Source organism: Carlito syrichta, unplaced genomic scaffold (assembly GCF_000164805.1).
Source record: "Carlito syrichta isolate Samal-C Ts95f unplaced genomic scaffold, Tarsius_syrichta-2.0.1 Scaffold312747, whole genome shotgun sequence".
Taxonomy (NCBI): domain Eukaryota; kingdom Metazoa; phylum Chordata; class Mammalia; order Primates; family Tarsiidae; genus Carlito; species Carlito syrichta.
In genome coordinates this window covers 399,283-420,240 of record NW_007256843.1, presented here as the reverse complement: position 1 = coordinate 420,240, position 20,958 = coordinate 399,283, and the positions used below count along the sequence as shown (strand labels likewise).

Sequence of the window (20,958 nt, the reverse complement as noted above, 5' to 3'; positions counted from 1 at the left end):
GTAGGTAATCTGACCTTTTTCTCTTGCTGCCTTTAGGATTTTTTCTTTTATGCCTACTTTGTTTAGGCGAATTATTATGTGTCTAGGAGTTGGTCTTCTCATTTGTTGTCTTGCAGGGGTTCTCTGAATCTCTTGTGTTTGAATTTTCACACCATTGATGAGATGAGGGAAGTTTTCTTGAAAAATTTTATGGAATGTTTGTTCTAGGGTTGTCTCTGTCTCTCTTTCTGCCTCAGGAAGTCTCATTACTCTTAGGTTCGGTTTCTTGATGTAATTGCTTATTTCTTAAAGGTTTTGTTCTGTCTTTTTAAGCTTCTTTTCTATGCTTTTGACAGTTTGGGTTAATTCTGTATTTTGGTCCTCAAGCTCTGAGATTCTTTCTTCTGCTTGTCTAATTCTGCTTTCCATGCTTATCAGTTTGTTATTTATTTCATTCACAGTATTCTTTACCACTGTTATCTCAGTTATCAACTCCTTCCTAGTTTCCTCTTGTCTCTCCTCAATTCTTTTTAATCTCTCCATTAATGTGTTGATATCTGGGTTTGTAGTTTCAGACCAGTCATTCTGAATTCAGTTTTCTCAGTGTCTGACCTCCAGGGGTCTGTGAGAGACCCATATTCTTCTTTTGGTTTTTCTTCATTTGTGCAGATTTTTGTTTCCCCCTTTTCCTCCTCTTCTTTAATTCTGTTTTTCAGGGATAGTGGGATTGCTTTTACTTCTTTTTGTTCAATCTCCTGTTCTTCCTTATGAGGGTTCTCTGGCTTTGTTCACTTTTGAAGCTGGGCTGTGGATTGGGGGCTGTACTTTTTGATGTTTTGAGTTTTAATTGAGGGGGAAGCTGTGATTCAGAATCTATCTGCAAATCCCAGTATCCACCAACAGGTGTATGGGCACACTGGACCCCACTTTCCACTGCCTTACAATCTGTCCATGCAGTGGGGTTTAGGTTTGCTCCCTGGAACAAAAGGAGGTTAGAGAAAGGAAAATAATGGAAGAAGGCGGGGTGGGGTGGTCAAGAAGAAGTTCGAGAGAGAGAAGAGTATGAGTGAAAACAGACATACATTCCAACTAATGAATGAAAGGAGGCACAAGGCCAGAAAAGAGTAAAAAACAAACAAACAAAATTCCCTAAAGCATACCAGTAATCACACAATGACAGTCCAATAAAATCATGCCTTTTGATGTGTTTTCCCCCAACACAAACAGTCTAAATCAAAAAGCAGACAAAAGTGAACAAAACAAACAATCAGAATAATAAAATCAAAAATCAAAATAAGAAAGCATACTAGCTCTGGATTCTTTCCTGAGTGTCTAAAGTCTCTTCAGCTCTGATCTCTAGCCCCTGCCCGTTGCTCTTATTACAGGCAGATAGATTTACTCATAGATTGGTTCGGTTCCCTTGGTTTGCTGCCTGAGGATTGAGTTGTTTGTGTCTGATTTAGTGTAGGGGAGGGGTTTCTGTCTCCTGTTTTGGCGGGGTTACCTTAGAAATAAGGCAGAGGCTGCTCAGAGATGGGCGGGGCAGTGTGAATCTCTGCCTGGAAAATGGCTGTGGTGGGTGGCTCCTCTTTCATTGATCCTTTATCTCGTCTGGTCCTTTCTCTTCACTCGTCTGGTCTGTAGATGATCCACCATGACGTGTGATGATGTGTGTCCCACATCAGTCCCTGGCAACCAGTGATATAGCTGGGCGCCGCCACAGTTGTTGTGCCACTGGTGGTTTGGGGTGGTGGAGGGAGCCGGGAATTCCCCGGGCCAGAGCCAAGAGCTGGGCCTCAGTGGCTGTTCAGCACCTGGTAGCAATCAGTAGTAGTCCCTTGCCGAGGCCGTAATGCAACGGAGGCTGTAGGCTGTTTGCTACGTGGGACTGGCTATAGCAACCACTCCCTGGTGTAGGTTGCAGCTATGGGAGTGCATGGAACTGCCTTCAGGAGTCACCTTTTGTGGAGGTCATCACAATTCAGCTTGTCCCATCGCCATCTTGCTGAGCGTCATCCAATAAAATTTTTTTTAACTATCATAAGATTGTATAATTTATTTGCTCAAAACCTAAATACTACTCTTCCTAGTTTACAATTCAAAATTCTTATTACTTATCACTCTTTCCCTCAATGTAATCCAACCACACGAAGCATACTCTCTCCTTGGGACTTTTGCACTTGCTGTTTCCCCACACAAGCTCTTCTGCCAGATATCCACATAATTTAGTATTTCTTTTCAAGTCTTTGCTCAAATGTGACTTCATCAGTGAGACCTTCCCTGACTACCCAGTATAAGGCAGCCACTTTTATTCACTCTTTATTTATTTTTTTTAATATGCATACATATATTTCTTTTTTTAATATACATGCATGCATTTGTTTTTTTACCTTTTAAATTATTTTATTTTAAAATTGTGGGGTGTAATTCAGGGTTAGGTATATAGATATTCATTGTGCAGGTACCCTTGTTGATGAGGTGTGCCCTCCCTTCCCCAGGCAGATTTCCACTACTGTCAATTCCACCTCCCCAACCCTATCACCCCTCCCCACAGTTTCCTGCTACTGTCAATCCATTTCTTATAGTATTATGATAGTTGTTCAAGGTCCACTTATGAGTGAGAACATGTGATACTCAGTTCTTTGTTTCTGTGAAAGATCACTCAGTATTATAGACTAATTCCATCCAGGTTGCTGCGAAGTTCATGATTTTGTTCTTCTTTATGGCTGCGTAATATTCCATTGTGTATATGTACCACATTTTTTTAATCCAGTCCTCTTTTGATGGACAGCACAGTTGGTTCCATGTTCTTGCTATTGTGAACAATGCTGCAATAAACATACGTGTGCAGGTGTTTTTTTTATAGAGTGATTTGAATTCTTCCAGGTATATTCCTAGTAGGGGGATTGCAGAATCATATGGAAGGTTGATTTTTAGAACTTTTAGGAATCGCCACACTATTTTCCACAGAGGCTGTCCTAGTTTACACTCCCACCAACAGTGTAGACGTGTTCCCTTTTTGCCACATCCTCTCCAGCATCTGTTATTTTTGGAGTTATTGATGATGGTCATCCTGACTCGAGTTAGGTGGTATCTCAGTGTAGTTTTAATTTGCATCTCCTTGATATATTTTGTCTATGTTTACAACCTGCCATAATATTTAAAAGCAGGGTTTTTTGTTTTTGTTTTGGTGAAGAAAAGATTTATTTAAAAAGAGCTTACTTCCCACATGTGGCCGTCTGGGGTGCAACCCAATGCCACATAGAAGATGCCAAGAATTGCACAGAAGTTAGATCAAAATGGCCAATGACTGCTTGTGGTTGTGTCTTTTTAACCATTCCCCTTGATGGGGGAAGATCATTAAGACTGGGTGGTGGTCTGAGAACAGGAGTTTTGTCTTTTTCCCCCCTATGCGGTATCTCCAACACCTAGAATAATAGCTGACAAATAGTAAGTTCTGATAAATATGTGTTAAGTAACTTTTGATGGATTCATGGTTAATGGATTCATTTGGTTAAAATTGATTTAAGTGATGTACTAGCAATATCTTTTATATAGCCGCATATTAGACAGATGTTTTACTTCTTTTCTAAGGATAGTGTCAAATAAGCTCTCAACTGACCTTAAAAGAGAGAGTTTATTTTCCAAATGTAGATAATTCAGAAAACAGAATTATGGAGATTTTGGTTTTTTTTTTGAGTTGGAGTCTCACTCTGTCGCTTAGACTGGAGTGCAGTGGCACTCTCCCAGCCACCGCAGCCTCAACCTGCTGGGTTCCGGCAGTCTTTCCGCCTCAGCCTTCCAGGTAGCTGGCATTACAGGCGCGCACTACCATGCCTGGCTAGTTTTTGATTTATTGTAGAGACGAGGTCTTGCCAAGTTACCCCAGTGGATTGAACCCATGGGCTCAGGCAGTCCTCTCGCCTCGGCCTCCCAAAGTGCAAGGATTACAGGCTGAGCCACCGAACCCACCCTAGAGTTTTTTTTTAAAAGAAGTTATTAATGTAATTAGTGAGAAGTACGTTCATCACCAGCTATGTTTCTGGAGATATAAGATCTGGAGTTTACCTTACTGCCTTACTTTCTAATGCTTGTCATGCTTTCTCAAGACCACTTCTCAAATAATTTCCTTCTTCCCTAGTTATAACCTTTCCGTCTGACACAGCACTGTCAGACGTTTTGTGCTTTCTGGCATGTTTTATTTTTCTTAATATCTAATACCAAATTTATTTTATTTTCTATTGGAGTACAATAGCTTCATTATTTCCTCTTATTCCTTCCGCTTTCATTAACAAAATTTTTGAAAGTTGAAATGTGTTAAAACCGGTAGTGGGGCCAGACACAGTGGCTCTTGCCTGTAATCCCAACACTTTGGGATGCCAAAGCAGAAGTGCAGGAGTTTGAGTCCAGCCTAGGCAACATAGCAAGGCCTTCTCTCTATGAAAAAATTTTAAAAATTAGTCAGGCATGTTGGCACGTGCTGGTAGTCCCAGCTACTCAGGAGGCTGAGGTGGAAGGATCACCTGAACCCATGAGGTTGACATTGCAGTGAGCCATGATTGTGCCACTGCATTTCTGCCAGGGTGACAGAGTGAGACACCCCCCCCCCACCACAAAAAAAAAAACCCAGTAGAGAAATAGTTGTATTTGCTTCAGGATAGTCTGGGGTTCTAGTGAGGATGAACTGTTGACCTTGAGAAAAAGCAGGTAATTCTATTTAAGAAAGTGTTCTCCCAGGAGCAGGCTTTGATTGCTTTATTATATTTGTTAACCGCTGAGATTCAGTTTCTTCATCTATGGAAAAAAGGCTAACAATATCCTTTTTGTGAGTTGTAAATATGCATAAGTACCTGACACATAGTAAGTGTTTCTTAAATATTCATTTTATTTTCTGCTTTCCTTCATCTTTCACTTATCAGTATAACAACAGCTGAATGTAGTGACTCACATCTGTTATCTCAGCACTTTGGGAGATTGAGGCTGGAGGATTACTTGAGGTCAGAAGTTCAAGACCAGCCTGGACAATATAGCAAGACTCGTGTCTCTACAAAAAATTTAAAAAAAAATTAGATGGATGTCGTGGTGTCTAATAACTTAATGTCATATCTCTATCAGTAAACTCTATGTATCTTACCTAAATTTTGTAGCCAAAATAGTTAAAGTTGATGAACACAAGTAAACAAAAAGTATTTGGAATTGTTTTTTCTCTAAAAATACTGAGGACTAAGATTGGTGTTTTCCCTTGTAAGCCATATATATCTTTCTGGCATTAAAATAGAGAAAGGAGATTTTTTTTCATCTGTGTGATCAAGCAAGACCAATATAAATTAAAGTATATAGGGATTTTCCAGTCATTAAAGTTGTGGGTGTGCTTCCTGTCTTTGTTTTCATTTTCTGAGACATGTGCAGACATACCATGAAACTTTGGGGATTTAAAAAAATTTTTTTGGTTCTTTCCAAAAATAAAAATGCCCTAATGTGTGCCTGTTGAGAATTGCCAGCAATATATGGATTCTGGAAGTTACCTTTTGAGTGAAGGAAAGAGTATGGGTGTTACAGTATTCTTGTCAGGTAAGATTTTCTCTAAACTTTACGGGAGCAAGGACTTTATCTGTTATACTGAACTCTAGCCTCAAGTCCTCAGTAAGCCTGATTGATTTCAGTTACATATTAAGAATTTATAAAGAGACTGTGAAAAGGTAGACTTAAATCAGTGGGAAAATAATAGATTTTAAAGGTCATGACATTGAGCTCTTTGGAAAAAAAATGATTTTGGTCCTTATATCAACCAGGTCAGGATAAATTATAGGTTTGCTAAAGATAAATGTAATGGAGAAAAACATGGATGACTATTTAGTTAATCTTAGTGTGAGGATGAAATTTTTGAGTACTCCAGCAAAGACAAGCATTATATGGGAAAATGATTATAGATTTGACAATCTCAAATTTTAAAAATGTGTAATAATAGTGACAACAATAGCTAACATTTCTTGAGCCAAATGCCAAGCTTTGTAGTAGTACTTTACATATAAATCAAAGTGCCAAGGTTACTCTAGAGCTACGTAATCTATAAGACTAGTCTGCTGTCCATGTCCTCGTAGACAACAATATCACCAGATGTTTTGTCATGTTATAACAAGTATTGCCAGCTTCCCAACCTGCAGCAGCATGTTTCCTCACTGCTTGTAACTCTGCTGCTTAGCAAATGCTATCTATATTAGTTTTTTGTTGTTACAGCAGCATCCCACTATAAGATACTAATACCATATTATTTAGGATAAAGACTAAACAACATTCATTCTTGTATCCTGATTAAATATATTTTTTAAAAAGGTTAAACAACTAAAATAGGGAGACCCAAAATGCAGTGGCTCGCACAAGATAGATGCTCATTATTTCTCATGTAGTAGTTTAGTATACATAGGTAGTTTCTAACTCATAAAGTTATTCAAGGAACCAACTAGCAGGATGACTCTACTAATTTCTTGAATCACTAACCTGGCCATAGCTGAGTCATTGAGTTATTTGGGTTTTAGGTAGTGGATAGGGGAAAGAGAGCATGGAGAAGGAACACTATTTTCTTAAAATCTAGTCCAGAAAGGGGCATGTATTACTTCTGCTCACGTTATATCAGAGAGCACTTAGCCAGCCACATGGTCTTATCTAACAATAAGGGTGGCTAGGAATTGCAATCCCACACCATGTGCCCAGGAAGAAAGGGAGAAATTTTGGTAGACAATAGCAGATAGTTTCCACCACAGCCTCTTTTTTTGTTGCTTCTAAATAGCTGAAAAGCCAAATGATAACATGAGAGTTAAAGTGTTCTTATAAATCAGTAAGAAAAATTAAAACATCCCAAAGGAAATAAAGAAAAGCTACAAATTATACATATGCAAAAAAAATGAAGCTGGACCTCTGCCTTATACAGCATGTAAAATTTAATTCAAAATGGACCAGAGACCTAAATGTAAGAGTTATAACTGTAAAACTCTTAGAAAGAAAAAAAGTATGTCTGTGTGACCTTAGAGTAGGCAACGGTTTCTTAGATATCACCAAAAGCAAAAACAACAAAAGAAAAAAATAGACAAATTATAGCTTTGTGGATCAAAATAATCTATGAAGAAAGTGAAAAGACAACCCACAGAATGGGAGAAAATGATTTCAAATTATATATCTGGTAGCAGTTTAATATTTAGAATATATAAAGAAGGCTTCCAATTCAACAATAAAAAGACAACCCAGTTTTCTAAAAGAATTTTTAAAAATGTTTTTATTTTAAAGATGTGGGGTACAATTCAAGATTAGGTATACAAGTGATCATTGTACAGGTAAAATTTGGGCCACTCTTTGGTCCCCACTTAGACTCTTTGAGACTAGGTACCTTATTGATGTTGTTCCCCTCCTGCCATCCACCCTGGCAGTATCCCACTACTGCCAATCCCTTTCTTATAGTATTATGGTAAAAGTTAAGGTTCTACTTATGAGTGAGATCATGTGGTACTCTTTGTTTTTGTGATAGTTTACTGAGTACAATAGACTCTAAATCCATCCAAGTTGCTGCGAAGTCCATATGTTTGTCCTTTTTATGGCTGTGTAATATTCCATTGTGCACCACATTTTAAAAATCCAGTTCAGTTTTGATGGGCAGCATGGTTGGTTCCATGTTTTTGCTATTGTGAATAGTGCTGCAATAAACATGCATGTGCAGGTATCTTTTTTGTAGAATGATTTTAGTTCCTCCAGGTCTATTCCCAGAAGGGGGATTGCTGAGTCATATGGAAGGTCAGCATCTAGTTCTTTTAGAAATTGACACATTGTTTGCAAAAGAGGTTGCACTAGTTTGCATTCCCACCAGCATTGTAGAAGCTTCCTTTTTCTCTGCCTCCTTGTCAGCATCTGTTGTTGCCTGTTTTATTAATAATGGCCATTCTTCCTGGGGTTAGGTGGTTTTTCAGTGTGATTTTTGATTTGCATTTCTCTGATGATGAGTGAGGCTGAGCACTTTTTCACGTGCCTGTTGGCTGCCTGTATATCTTCTTTTGAGAAGTGTCTATTAATGTCTTTTACCTACTTTTTAATAGGGCTGGGGTTTTTTTTGTTTTGTTTTTTTCTTTCAGCACATTTGAGTTCCTTGTAGATCCTGGATATTCAGCCTTTGTCAGATGTATAGTTGGCAAAATTGTTTCTCATTCTGTGGTCTGTCTCCCCACTCTCATGATGGTTTCTTTTGCTTTGTGGAAGGTTTTCAGTTTGATGAGGTTCCGCTAGACTCCTCTCCAGTTCCCTCCCCTCCCCTCCCGTCCCCTCCCCTCTCCTCCCCTCTCCTCCCCTCCCGTCCTTTCCCCTCCCCTCCCCTCTCCTTTATTAACTTTTTAATTTTGTTGTCCCTGAACATTATTGCTCAGGGAGTTTTCAAAGACTTTTTTCCTCTAATCGCCCTCACCCCATATGAAACGCCAATACCACAGATATATTATATATCTGTTTATGTACTGTAGCCCTTTGGAGGGCCACAAATTATTGCAGTGCCTAAGATTCCTTTGTCCCCCACAGCCAATTTTTGACCCTTTGATGGTTCTGTCCCAACCCCTGTTGGTAATGCATGTTCCTAGAAACCTCGTAAATGTACTTTGTTAAATTTATCAAACATATTCCTAGGCTTGGTAAAAATGACACCTGTTTAGTAGACTACATCTAATAAGAGAATTATAACTATTTGGTAAGAGACTATATCATTGAGTTTACCTGAGGACAGTGACTCTGGTAACTGTATGTCCCTTGCAGGAACCTGCAATCTATATCTATAGCTTTGTTATAAGTGCATGCCCACTGTGGGGCATGCAGCTGTTAAGCCTGAGTGACTCCCAAACCCACTGATGTGATTCTTATTTACTTGCACTTGAATCTTAATGAGGTATGGAGAAGGACTGGGATGTAAGGAGAAGAGCTCTTGAGTACCTGTGTGAGCCATTGCATACATACATGGCTGGAAAGACTAGTCCTACAAAGAGGAACACCTGGTGCTGACTTGTTGGTAGACTGTCATATTTGTCTTATATGCTTCTGGGTAGTTTGTTGCTAAGCATGTCCTATAGTAGTCTTATGAGTGTGAGTGTTTAGTTGAACCTGAGAAATTCCCCTGGGATTTATACTGAACCTCCTCTCAGTATTCAAGTTCCTGCTCTATGAAATAAAAATATTATCTAACTTGCAGGGTTGTTGTGAAAACTAAAGATACTGTACAAAGTTCCTGAAATATAACAGATGTTCTATAAATGGTGACTATTACTCTGTAATATAACTTGTTTTGTTTTGTTTTGTTTTTTGAGTTGGAGTCTCACTCTGTTGCCCAGACTGGAGTGCAGTGGCCGCTTCCGGTCACTGCAGCCTCGACCTGCTGGGCTCCGGCAATCCTTCCACCTCAGCCTTCCAAGTAGCCGGAATTACAGGCATGCGCTACCATGCTCGGCTGATTTTTTTGATTTATTGTAGAGATGAGGTCTCGCTGCCCAGGCGGGTCTCGAACCCGTGGGCTCAGGCAATCCACTCACCTCAGCCTCCCAAAGGCGCGGGATTACAGGCTGAGCCACCGAGCCCGGCTTACATTATATTTTTTAAAGGCAAAGTTTGCTAGATATTTCCACAATATCTGTTTATACTGACTTGAATTAGAGGATATTATCAGGTGTTAACATTTTAAGCATTTTAATTATTGATTATTTAATTGTTTAGTTTTAACTCCATGTCATGTAACAGAAGTTAAAGTTAGCAGAATCACAATGAATAATAATTAAAGTCTGAATATTTATGAGTCAGTATTTCTTTATGTGTGCTTAGTGTAACAGTTTATGGTATTTTGATGTACCTTAGAAAAGTTATTTCAATTATTTTGGCCCACTCACTGGCCTAACCCCTGAACTTTGGCTGCTCGGAAAGAAACCACTTAGAACAAATATTTATGTACCTTAGAACAAATATTTCAATTACAGATACACTAACTGAAACTTACTGCAGCTAATGAACTAAGAAAATATCAAAATGTAATGTTTAGGTGTCTTGTCATATTTATTCAGCAAATATTTATTGAATAATTTGCTAATAAGTATGAGACATCATTCTGAGTCAGTGAACAAAACAGACAGTATCCTCTTCCTTATGGAGTTGATATTGAGTGGAGAAAGATACAATAAATAGTAAACATAATAAGTAATTGTTTTAATAGTGATTTTTTTCAATTCATTTTTAAATTACTCATTTTTAAATGTTCTTTTATATTTGTATCTACTTTCCTCTGTAGTGAAATCAATGGATCTGTTCATTTGTTCTAATCTGTAGTATATACAAAGGAACCTCAAAATTACAATACCAATATTACTGTTGACAGAAAAGCTACTAGGTAAAACTTGAGATTTCCTTGACTTTTTTGATCTTCAGAATATACCTACTAAGAATATACAATTATATTGTATTCAACTTAGGACTTTGTTTTTCATACTTTTAAAATATAATTTTATATTTTGAATATGTAAAACATTTAAAACATGTATATTTTTAAAAGTTAAATGTACTGACTCAGGGAATTTTCACTTCCATCTCTATCCCCTTCACCTCCTTCTTCCCTCCACCCTCGTCTCATTTGTCATTCTGTTCAATTTCCTTCCCTTTCATTAAAAGTATTAATAGTTAACCAAGGTAATGTGAATTTCACCTCTACTACTTTCCCATAATCTAAATAAGAAACCTTAATGATTAGTGAAATTAGGGAAAACCAGACACAGAAGAGAATTTTTAAAATGCCCCTGAACTAGCCATAAACTAGATTTATTTCTACAGAATTGCAAGATTTGACCCTTCCTGATCACCTGTGCTCTTCTGTCCCATGATCTCCATACTGTTCTGTGCTACCTTTGTCCTGATTCAGTCTCTCACTATTTCTTTCCATCTCAAACCTTTCCATTGGGCATCTTGGAATTCTATTCAGTAGTAAATAAACCCCTTATTTCCTCAGCCTTAAAAAAGTAAGATATTTCAAACACATAGAAAAATACAAAGAATTAGAAAAATACAAAGAATTATAAGTGTTTGTGTTTTCATCACTTAAAATTAGCAAATTAACTTTATTAGATTCAGATAAATTTTTTAAAGAAATTAAGAAACAGTTTAAATTCCATCGTACCCTTACCTGTTTTATTCCTTTTCTCATTTTCGCCTACCCCAGAGATAGTCACTGTCTGAAGACAGTACCATTCCTTTCTGATTGCATTCTTAATACTTTTAAAAATCCACATATACTCATAAACAATATATAATATTGTTTTGTGTTTTAAAGAAATTACATAAAGTAGCATCATCCTATTCCTGTTCTGCAACTTGATATTTTTCATGAACATGTTTTTGAAATTTATCCAAAAATAATATGTAACTCTTAATTCATTCATTTTAACATCTATACTCTATGCTATTGAACAAACTGCAATTGATTTGTACATTTTACTACTAAAAGACATTTGAATTCTTTCTAATATTTTACTATTAAAACAATACAGCTATGAACATTTTTGTACATGTTTTCATATACATATGGGTCTGTACCAAACTGAAATTGCTGAGTCATAGGGTATGTGCATCTTCTAACTTCACTACGTATTGTCAAAGTGATTGTACCCATGTTTTCTCTTCTCCAGAGGTATATATATATATGCTTTTCCAGCGACTCCTCAATACGTAACATTAGCAGACCTTCTAATTTTGCTAACCTGATGGATATAAAATGTATTTTCTGTTTGGCATTTCTGTTTTCCTAAACTCTAGTGAAGTTGAGAGATGTTCATGTTCTTCTGCTATGAATTACCCATTCATATTCTTGGACCATTTTTCTACTCAGTGATATCTTTTTTATTGATTTATAGGAACTTTTTTTTATTCAGCATACTAATTCTTTGTTATATGTTACAAGTAACTTTACCGGCCTAGTGCTCTTTAATTCATATTTTATCAAAACAGAAGTTTTGAATTTTTCTACTAAAAGTTATTATTCTTTTATTGTACTTTTTGTGTTCCTACCCATAGACCATAAAAATATATATACTTATATAATATATATTTTTTAGAGATGGGCTTGAACTCCTGGTTTCATGGAATCCTCTTGTCTCAGCCTCCTGAGTGTCTGGGATTACAGGCACATGCCATTGTGCCCAGCCAGGATGTTTATGTTTTCTTTTAAGTATTATAAAATTGTGTTTTATAACTTTAGATCTTTAATCTTTTGCAATGTATTTTTTTTATACATGGTTTCAGGTAGAGATTTATTTTCTTTACTTAATGGAAACCACTAGTCCCAATACCATTTATTGAATAGTCTGGTTTGGGATGATCTCTACAGTAAATCAGTATTCATATATAAGTGGATCTATTTCTGGGTTTTATATTGTCTCTTGTAGTGGTCGCTTGTCTATCTAGATGCCAATAACACACTGTCCTTCAAAATTGTATTGGTTCATAATAGTCCTCTATTTAGAATCAGCTTGTTTCTCCTGTGTGCATTTTTATTGGGATTACTTTTCATTTATAGATTACTTGGATGGCATGTTTTAATATTGTCTTCTCATGTATGAAAATCATTTTCAACTCAATATTTTTGGGCTTTGCCTTACATCCTTCAGTTAATGTTTATAATTTCTTTCTAATGATGTGGATATCTTTTTTTCTATTTTGTAATTTTTGTTGCTGTTTTAGATATTTTTTACTTACATTTTTAAATTACCTGTCAGCAATGCATATGAACACTACTGGTGTATATATATTAGTCTTTTTTGAAAACAGCTTTATGAAGGTATAATTTTCATAACATAAAATTCACTCATGAGTACACAGTTCAATGATTTTTCAAAAATTTATAGGTACATAACCATAACCACAACTCAGTTTTAGTAAATTTCCATCACACCTAAGTTTCCTCATTCCTGTGTGAAGCCAATTCCAGCACAGGAAACCACCAGTCTACTGTTTGTCTCTGCAGGTTTGTTTTTCCTGGGCATTTTATACAAATGGACCTGTACAATAGTAGTCTTTTGTGTCTGACTTCTTTCAGTTAGCAAGATATTTTTTAGTTTTATCCATATAATTAATCCTTTTTATTTCCGAATAGTGTTCTCTTATATGAAGGTGTCACATTTATCTTTATCAATTCATCAGTTGATAGAAATTTGTGTTTTCCTGGGTTTTGGCTGTTATGAATAATTTTGCTACAAATGTACAAGTCTTTATGTAGACAAATGTTTTTATTTCTCATGGATAGATACATTGGAGTGAAATTGCTGAGATTTGTGGTAAGTTTATGTTTAGCTTTTTGAGAAACTGCCAAACTATTTTTCAAATTGGCTGTTGCATTTTGCATTCCCACTAGCAATGTATAAGAGTTTGTTTTTCCACAAGCCTACTAGCACTTGCTATTATCTTTTTGATAATGGCCATTCATGCAGTAGTATGTCATTATGGTTTTAATTTGCATTCTCCTAATTCTGTTAATGATGTTGAGGTTCCCTTCATGTGCCCATTGATCATTCATATATGCATCATTTTGGTGAAATGACCATTTGGAGACTGTCTATTTTTGAAACTAGGCTATTATTCTTACCAAGTTGTAAGAGTTATATATTCTGGACACAGTTCTTTATCAGATATATAATTTGCAAGTCTTTTCCCCAGTCTATGAGTTTCCAGCTTTTTAATGTGTGAAGTGCAAAATTTTTTAATTTTGATGTGATCCACTGTATTTTTTTTCTTTATGAGATTATGCTTTTGGTGTCATATCTGACTTTACTTTTTCCAAGGTCACAGGATTTTCTCCTGCTTTCTCCTAGAAGCGTTATAATTTTAGCCCTTACATTTAGGTCCATGATTGATTTTGAGTTAGTTTTCTGTGTATGGTATGAGGAGAGTATTAAGTTAGATTTTTAACACCATTTTTATTAGCACCATTTGTTGAAAAGTTAATCCTTTCTCCATTGAATTTTCTTGGCTCCTTTGTCAAAAATCAATTGATATAAATGTCAGAGTTTATTTCTGACCTCTCAATTTTATTTCATTAATCTATATGCCTATCCTTACATCATTACACATTGTCTTGATTGCTGTAGTGTTCCTGTAAGTTTTGAAATTGAATGTTTTACATCCTCCAACCTTGTTTTTTGTTTGTTTTGGTTTTTTCAAAGTCGTTTTTAGCTATTTTAGGTGCCTTGCATTTCCATGTAATGTTTAGAGCCATCTTTGTCAATTTTTACTCCAAAAAAACTTAGTGAGGTTTTGATTGGAATTGCATTAAATCTTCAGGTCTATTTGGAGAGAGTTACCATCTTAACAATATCCTTCCTTCTGTGAACATGGAATATCTCTCAGTTAATTTAGATCTCTTAGCATGGCGTTGTCATTTTTGGTGTACAAGTCTTGGAATATTTTTAATTACCTTCTGTTTTTCTAAGTTTTTTTTATGCTACTGAGATTGGAAATTTTTATTTCAAAATTATAAGTTGGTATTTTGCCTAGTGTGTAGAAGTATAATCAATTTTCTATTTTGTATTCTGTGACCTTGATAAGCTCATTGTTATTTCTAGCAGCTTCTTTTGTGTGTGTGTGTGTGTACCCTACAATTTTATTATATGTAAATGAATCATCTGAATACAGTTTTACTTCTTATCTTCCAATCTTTATGCCTTCAGTTTTTTCCTTTATTGCAGTGGTCTTTTTTTATTGTTTCTATCTTAGTCGTTTACTCATTGTCATTATATTTTCCTTTAATTCCTTGAATATAATTTCCTTTGAATATATTTATAAAACTTAGTTTCACATCTGTGTCTGCTAAATTCAACATCTGGGCTTACTAGGCAGTTTTCATTGACTCCTTTTTTCTCCCTGAGGTGAGTAACATTTTTCCATTTCTTTGCATAGCTCATAAATTTTTTTGAAAACTGGACATTTGGGATAATATATTATAGAATATCCTGATTCTTTTCTCCTTCAGAGTTGTTTTTGTTTGTTTGGATGGTTGGTTGTTTCATTATTAACCCAGACTAATTCTACAGAAGTATGTAGCCACTAGTATCTCTGCTCAGTTTCTTTCTTTTTTTTCTTTTTCTTTTTCTTTTTAAGCTTGGTTCGCCCCTGTGTCTGCATAGCTTGGCAGTCAGCCAGTGACTGGTCAGAAATTAAACTCAAATACCTCAAACCAGTAAGGCTTTCACACTCTGCTGATGGATCTGTCTTTAGTTGGGGAATGCATTGCAAGTTCAGGCAATCTTCCCTTGTTTCTACCTTCTGCTTTGCCCTCTCAGTTCTCATCAGCTATGTGCACATAGCTTCCTTGTTAGCTAGGGATATGTGGAGAACTTATGACTCTTTCATTTCTAGGATCTTTTTGTTCCATTTCTGACTAATCTATTGATCAGAGGCTCATCCCAACTGTGACCACAGCTTTAGTCTAGCAGAGCTGTTGGTCATTCTAGGCAGTTCTTATGAAAATTACTGAACATGGAGTTTTCATCCTCTGTTCCAAATCAAGTTAGTCCCTCTGGCAATGAACCTACTGGTTTTCACTGCCAGCCTTATCCTGGTAGAACTGTTTCCAAACTGACCAGAGATGAGTATAGCCCCAGGAAGGAACACCACAGATTACTACTGTTCTTACACAAAATTCAACATTTTTGTCAATGTGTTTGTGTTGCTTTTGGTTGGTTTCCAGACCCTATAATGACTGATCTTGACAATTATATTCCTTTTCATAGGACTTTTTTTGGGGGGGGGTTATAGGGGGTAGGATTTGCCAACCTATTCACTCTGCCGTATTACAAACCCTACCTCAGTAAATTGCTTTTAAAATCCAGTCTGCATGAATTCCTCTATTTCTAATAATTTATTGATTCTCTTCTATTGTTCTATATATATATATAGTCATCAGCTGGCAATAATTTGTGATTAATTTTTAAAGCTCACTTTTCCCCCCTGTATATTACATTTAATCAGGCCCCAACGTAAGAATGCTTGATTTAGTGGAGGAACTTGGAAATTCTTGAAAGTATGATTTTTGCTTTAGTGACTTACCCAGGATTAGAAAGTTACCTTTTACTCCTAATTTCAAAAAAAGTATAATTATTAATTGAGATTGAATTGTATTATTGTTGTTAGGTTTGGGTGGATTGCTTTTTTTTATTTTCAGGAAGTTTGTATGGTTTTTCTTTTTCATGTGGTGAATTATGCATCAGTATATTTTGTAATCCTACTTAATCATGATGTACTTTAAAAATGTACATTGTAGAACAGAGGTCCTCAAACTTTTAAAACAGGGGGCCAGTTCACTGTCCCTCAAACCGTTGGAGGGGTGGACTATAGTTTAAAAAAAAAAAACTATGAACAAATTCCTTTCTTTTTTTTTTAAAACTATAGTCCGCCCCTCCAACGGTCTGAGGGAGAGTGAACTGACCCCCTGCTTTAAAAGTTTGAGGACCCCTGTTGTAGAAGATGAGTTGGTTGAGAAATTGAGGTTTTGCTTCTGGAATCTCTATCCTGTTCCATTGGTCTCTATGCCTGTTCTTGTACCAATACCAGACTGTTTTGATGATTATAATCAAATAAACTTTATAATAAAGTTAAGAAGACTGCCTGAACTTGCAGTGAAAGTCTAGGAGTGTGATACCTCCCACTTAGTTTTTTTTGGTGAGAATTGTTTTGCCTATTTGTGGTCATTTATGTTTCCATATGGATTCCTGCATTGTTGTTTCCAGGTCTGAGAAGAATCTGCTGGTAATTTAATGGGTGTTGCGTTAAATCTATTAGATTGCCTTGGGTAGCGTTGACATCTTAACGATGTTGATTCTTTCAGTCCATGAGCATGGAATACTTTTCCATTTTTTTTGTGTTATCTTTGATTTCTTTGAGCAGTGATTTGTAGTTTTTGTTGTAAAGATCTTTCACTTCTCTAGTTATGAAGATGCCAAGGTGTTTCTTTTTTTGTTTTTTGTGGCTATTGTGAATGGGATTGTGGTTTTTATTTGGGTTTCTGTTCGTTTATTGTTGGTGTATAGGAATGTAACTGTCTTTTGTGTGTTTATTTTATACCCTGAGACTTTGCCAAAGTCCTTTCTCAGTCCAAGGAGGTTTTTGACAGATTCTCTTCGGTTTTCGAGGTGTAGAAACATGTCATCTGTAAAGAGGGATAACTTAACTTACTCTTTTCCTATTTGGATACCCCTGATCTCCTTCCCTTGTCTGATTGCTCTAGTTAGGACTTCCAATACCTGTCACCCTACACAAAAATCAACTCTAAATGCATCAAAGACCTAAGCATAAAACCTCAAACTATAAGAACCTTAGAAAACGCAGGAGAAACCCTATGGAAATTGGAACTGGCAACCAATTCCTGATTAAAACTCCAAGTACCCATGCCATAAGAGATAAGATAGACAAGTGGGACATCATCAAACTGACAAGCTTCTGCAAAGCCAAAAAAACCGCTGAGAGAGTGGCGAGACAGCCCATAGTCTGGAAAAAAATATTTGCCAACTGTATATCTGACAGTGGCCTAACATCTAAGATCTACAAGGAACTCAAGTGTGCCAAAAAGAAAAAAACAATCAGCCCCATTACAAAGTGGGCAAAAGCTATGAATAGACACTTCTCAAAAGAAGACATATGAGCAGCCAACAGATACATGAAAAAATGCTCAGCCTCACTAGTCATCAAAGAAATGCAAATTAAAACCACACGGGAGATACCACCTAACTCCAGTCAGGATGGCCATCATCAATAACTCAAAAACAACAGATGCTGGAGAGGATGCGGGGAAAGGGAGCACTTCTATACTGTTGGTAGGAGTGTAAACTAGTACAGCCTCTGTGGAAAACAGTGTGGCGATTCCTAAATGATCTAAAAATCGACCTCCCATACGACCCCATAATCCTCCTACTGGAAATATACCCAGAGGAACTCAAATCACTCTATGAAAAAGATACCTGCACACACATGTTTATTGCAGCATTATTTACAATAGCAAAAACATGGAGCCAACTGTGCTGCCCATTGAAAAAGGACTGGATAAAAAAATGTTTTACATATACACAATGGAAGATTACACAGTCATAAAGAAGGACAAAATTATGAACTTCGCAGCAACTTGGATAGACTTAGATTCTATAATACTGCATGATCTATCACAGAAACAACTGAGTATCACGTTCTCACTCATAAGTATCACATGTTCTCACTCACTCTTAATACTATAAGAAAGGGATTGGCAGTAGTTGGAAACGGCCAGGGGAGAAGGAGGGGAGCAGGATTGACAGTAGTGGGAAACTGCTGGAGGGCACACCTCATCAACAATCGTACCTGCATAATGAACATTTGTATACCTAACCCTGAATTGCATCCCACATCTTCAAAATAAAAAGTTTATATATATAAAAAGTTATATATACACATATACATACATATACATATATATACACATACACATTGCTAGATTTGTTTACATCTTCTTTTGGAGTTTTGTGTCTCTGTTTATAATTAAAATTGATCTTTAATTTCCTTTTTCTAGTTTGGTTGTTCCAAAATTATACTAATCCCCTAATTTAGTTTGGAGGCTATCACTTTTTGTATTCTGGAATCATTTTTTATAAGCTAGGGATGATCTGCTTGTTTCTTGAACTTTTGGTTACAGGTGACTATAAAACGACCTGAGCTTAATGTCTTGGGTAGATGGGACTACCTATATAAATATGTATTACTTGAGATAGCAATTTTACTAATTTGCTTTTTGAAATTGGCAATGATCTCTCTTCCCACTCACTGCTCAGTCTATTACAGTCTGGCTTTCACTTCCACTGTGCCGTAAAACTGTTCTCACCTAGGTCACTAGTGACTTCTTGTTGCCTTTAGTCCTTGTACCATTTGATGCTTAACCACTCCCTTTATCTCAAATATTCTCTTTTCTTGGGTTTAATAAAAACATAGGGATTCTTTCATTACTGGCTGCTCTTTTTCAGCCTTCGTTGTCTCATAAATGTTTTGTTATGGCTGTCTTTTTTTTCTGCAGGCACTCTTTAGTCATAATTATTACTAGTTATTTCAATTCCCATCCCTAAATTATAATTCTCAAATAATGATATTATAAGCGACTATTGTCTGTTTTGTTCATTACTATATACCCTACATCGATTGTATATGCTATACTTGCATATAGTGGAAATGTAATATGTGTTTATTAGTAAATGACTAAAATCCATATTCCTGGCCTAAATGTCTCTTCTGAATTCCAGATACATATATCCAGCTACATAAATTACTCACAGTCTCGGTAATATCACCATCTACCAGTTACCTTACACCAGAAACCAGTGCCATCCTCTTTTTTTTTTCTCCTTCGGTATCCCAGTCATCAAATCCTAGGAACTTTCTCCCTTCCTCCATTCCCTCTCCCACTATTTTCTTTGTTTTTTTATTTAGATCTATCACATTCATTTTAATACAATTTTAAAAATTACCGGTTTGGAGAGGTGCTGGAGGTAGACAAGATGGAGGCAGAAAGAACAAGAGACTATTGCAGTAAGACTAGTGAAAAATGGTAGTAGTAATCAAGGGGAGATATTTAAAGAAGCAGGAGTTGCAGGGCTAAAGTGGAAGCTATAGAAACTAAGAGAATATAAAACTCTGTTGTATCATAGGAGGATAAGCACAAGGGAGGGACAATGAGAACAATTGTCACCATTAGAAATTTGTAACAACATTTATGCTAGTGTAACCTATTGCAGTAGTTCCCTCTTATCTGCAGTTTTGCTTCCTGCAGTTTTCGTTACTTGCTGTCAACTGTTGTCCAAAAATATTACATACGATAAAATATTTTGAAAGAGAGAGAATAACCACATTCACATAACTTTTTTTACACTATGTTGTTATAATTGTCCTATTTTATTATTGTTTTTAATGCCTTATTGTGCCCAATTTAGAAATGAAACTATCACAGGTATGTATGTATAGGAAAAACATAATACATATAGAGGTTGGTACTATCCATGGTTTCAAGAATCTAGTGGTAGTTTTGAACATATCTCCCATAAATATGGGGGATACTATACCTTACCCAAGTGTTCCTATTATGCGTTCATAAATTAAGGCCCAACCTCAATTCTTACAGCTCAACTGTTTAAACTCAGTGCCTTAACATTAAATATGATTTTGGAAATGGAATATTTCTGTTGCCTTTCTCAATGTATACCCTTAAAAAAGTAATCAGAAGGAAAATCCAGGCAACAGAGAGAAAGAGAGAGATCTTATGAAAAAAATATTCTAAGGCCAGGCACGGTGGTTCACACCTATAATCCCAGCACTTTAGATTTGAGACCAGCCCCAGCAACTTGGCAAGACCTCATCTCTACAATAAATCAAAAAATTAGCTGGGTGTGGTGGTGCATGCCTGGGAGGCTGAGACAAGGGATTGCCTGAACCCAGCAGGTCAAGGCTGCGGATGCCTAGGAGTTGGAACTACAGGCACATGCTACCACTCCCGACTAATGTTTTTTATGATAATTTTTTAAAATTATAAATATGTGGGGTACAATTCAGGGTTAGGTATACAAACGTTGATTATGCAGATACCCTTGTTGATAAGGTATGCCCCTCCCTCCCCTAGCAGTTTCCCTCAACGACCAATCCCACCCCCCTCCCCTGACAGTTTCCCACTAAGCCAATCACTTTCTTACAGTATTATAATTGTTCAAGGTCCACTTATGAGTGAGAATATATGGTACTCTGTTCTTTGTTTCTGTGATGGATCACTGAATATGATCAACTCTAAATCCATCCAAGTTGCTACGAAGTCCATATGTTTGTCCTTCTTTATGGGTGCATAATATTCCATTGTGTATATGTACCACATTTTTAAAATTCAGTCCAGCTTCGATGGGCAACACAGTTGGTTCCATGTTTTTGCTATTG

General features: G+C 36.4%; 1 protein-coding gene across 1 annotated transcript in view; it reads left to right on the top strand.

Annotated features, from left to right (window-relative positions):
- Positions 1 to 20,958, top strand: part of FCHSD2 (FCH and double SH3 domains 2) — a 180,237-nt gene that overhangs the window by 45,840 nt on the left and 113,439 nt on the right. The gene's annotated exons all lie outside the window — the stretch shown is intronic.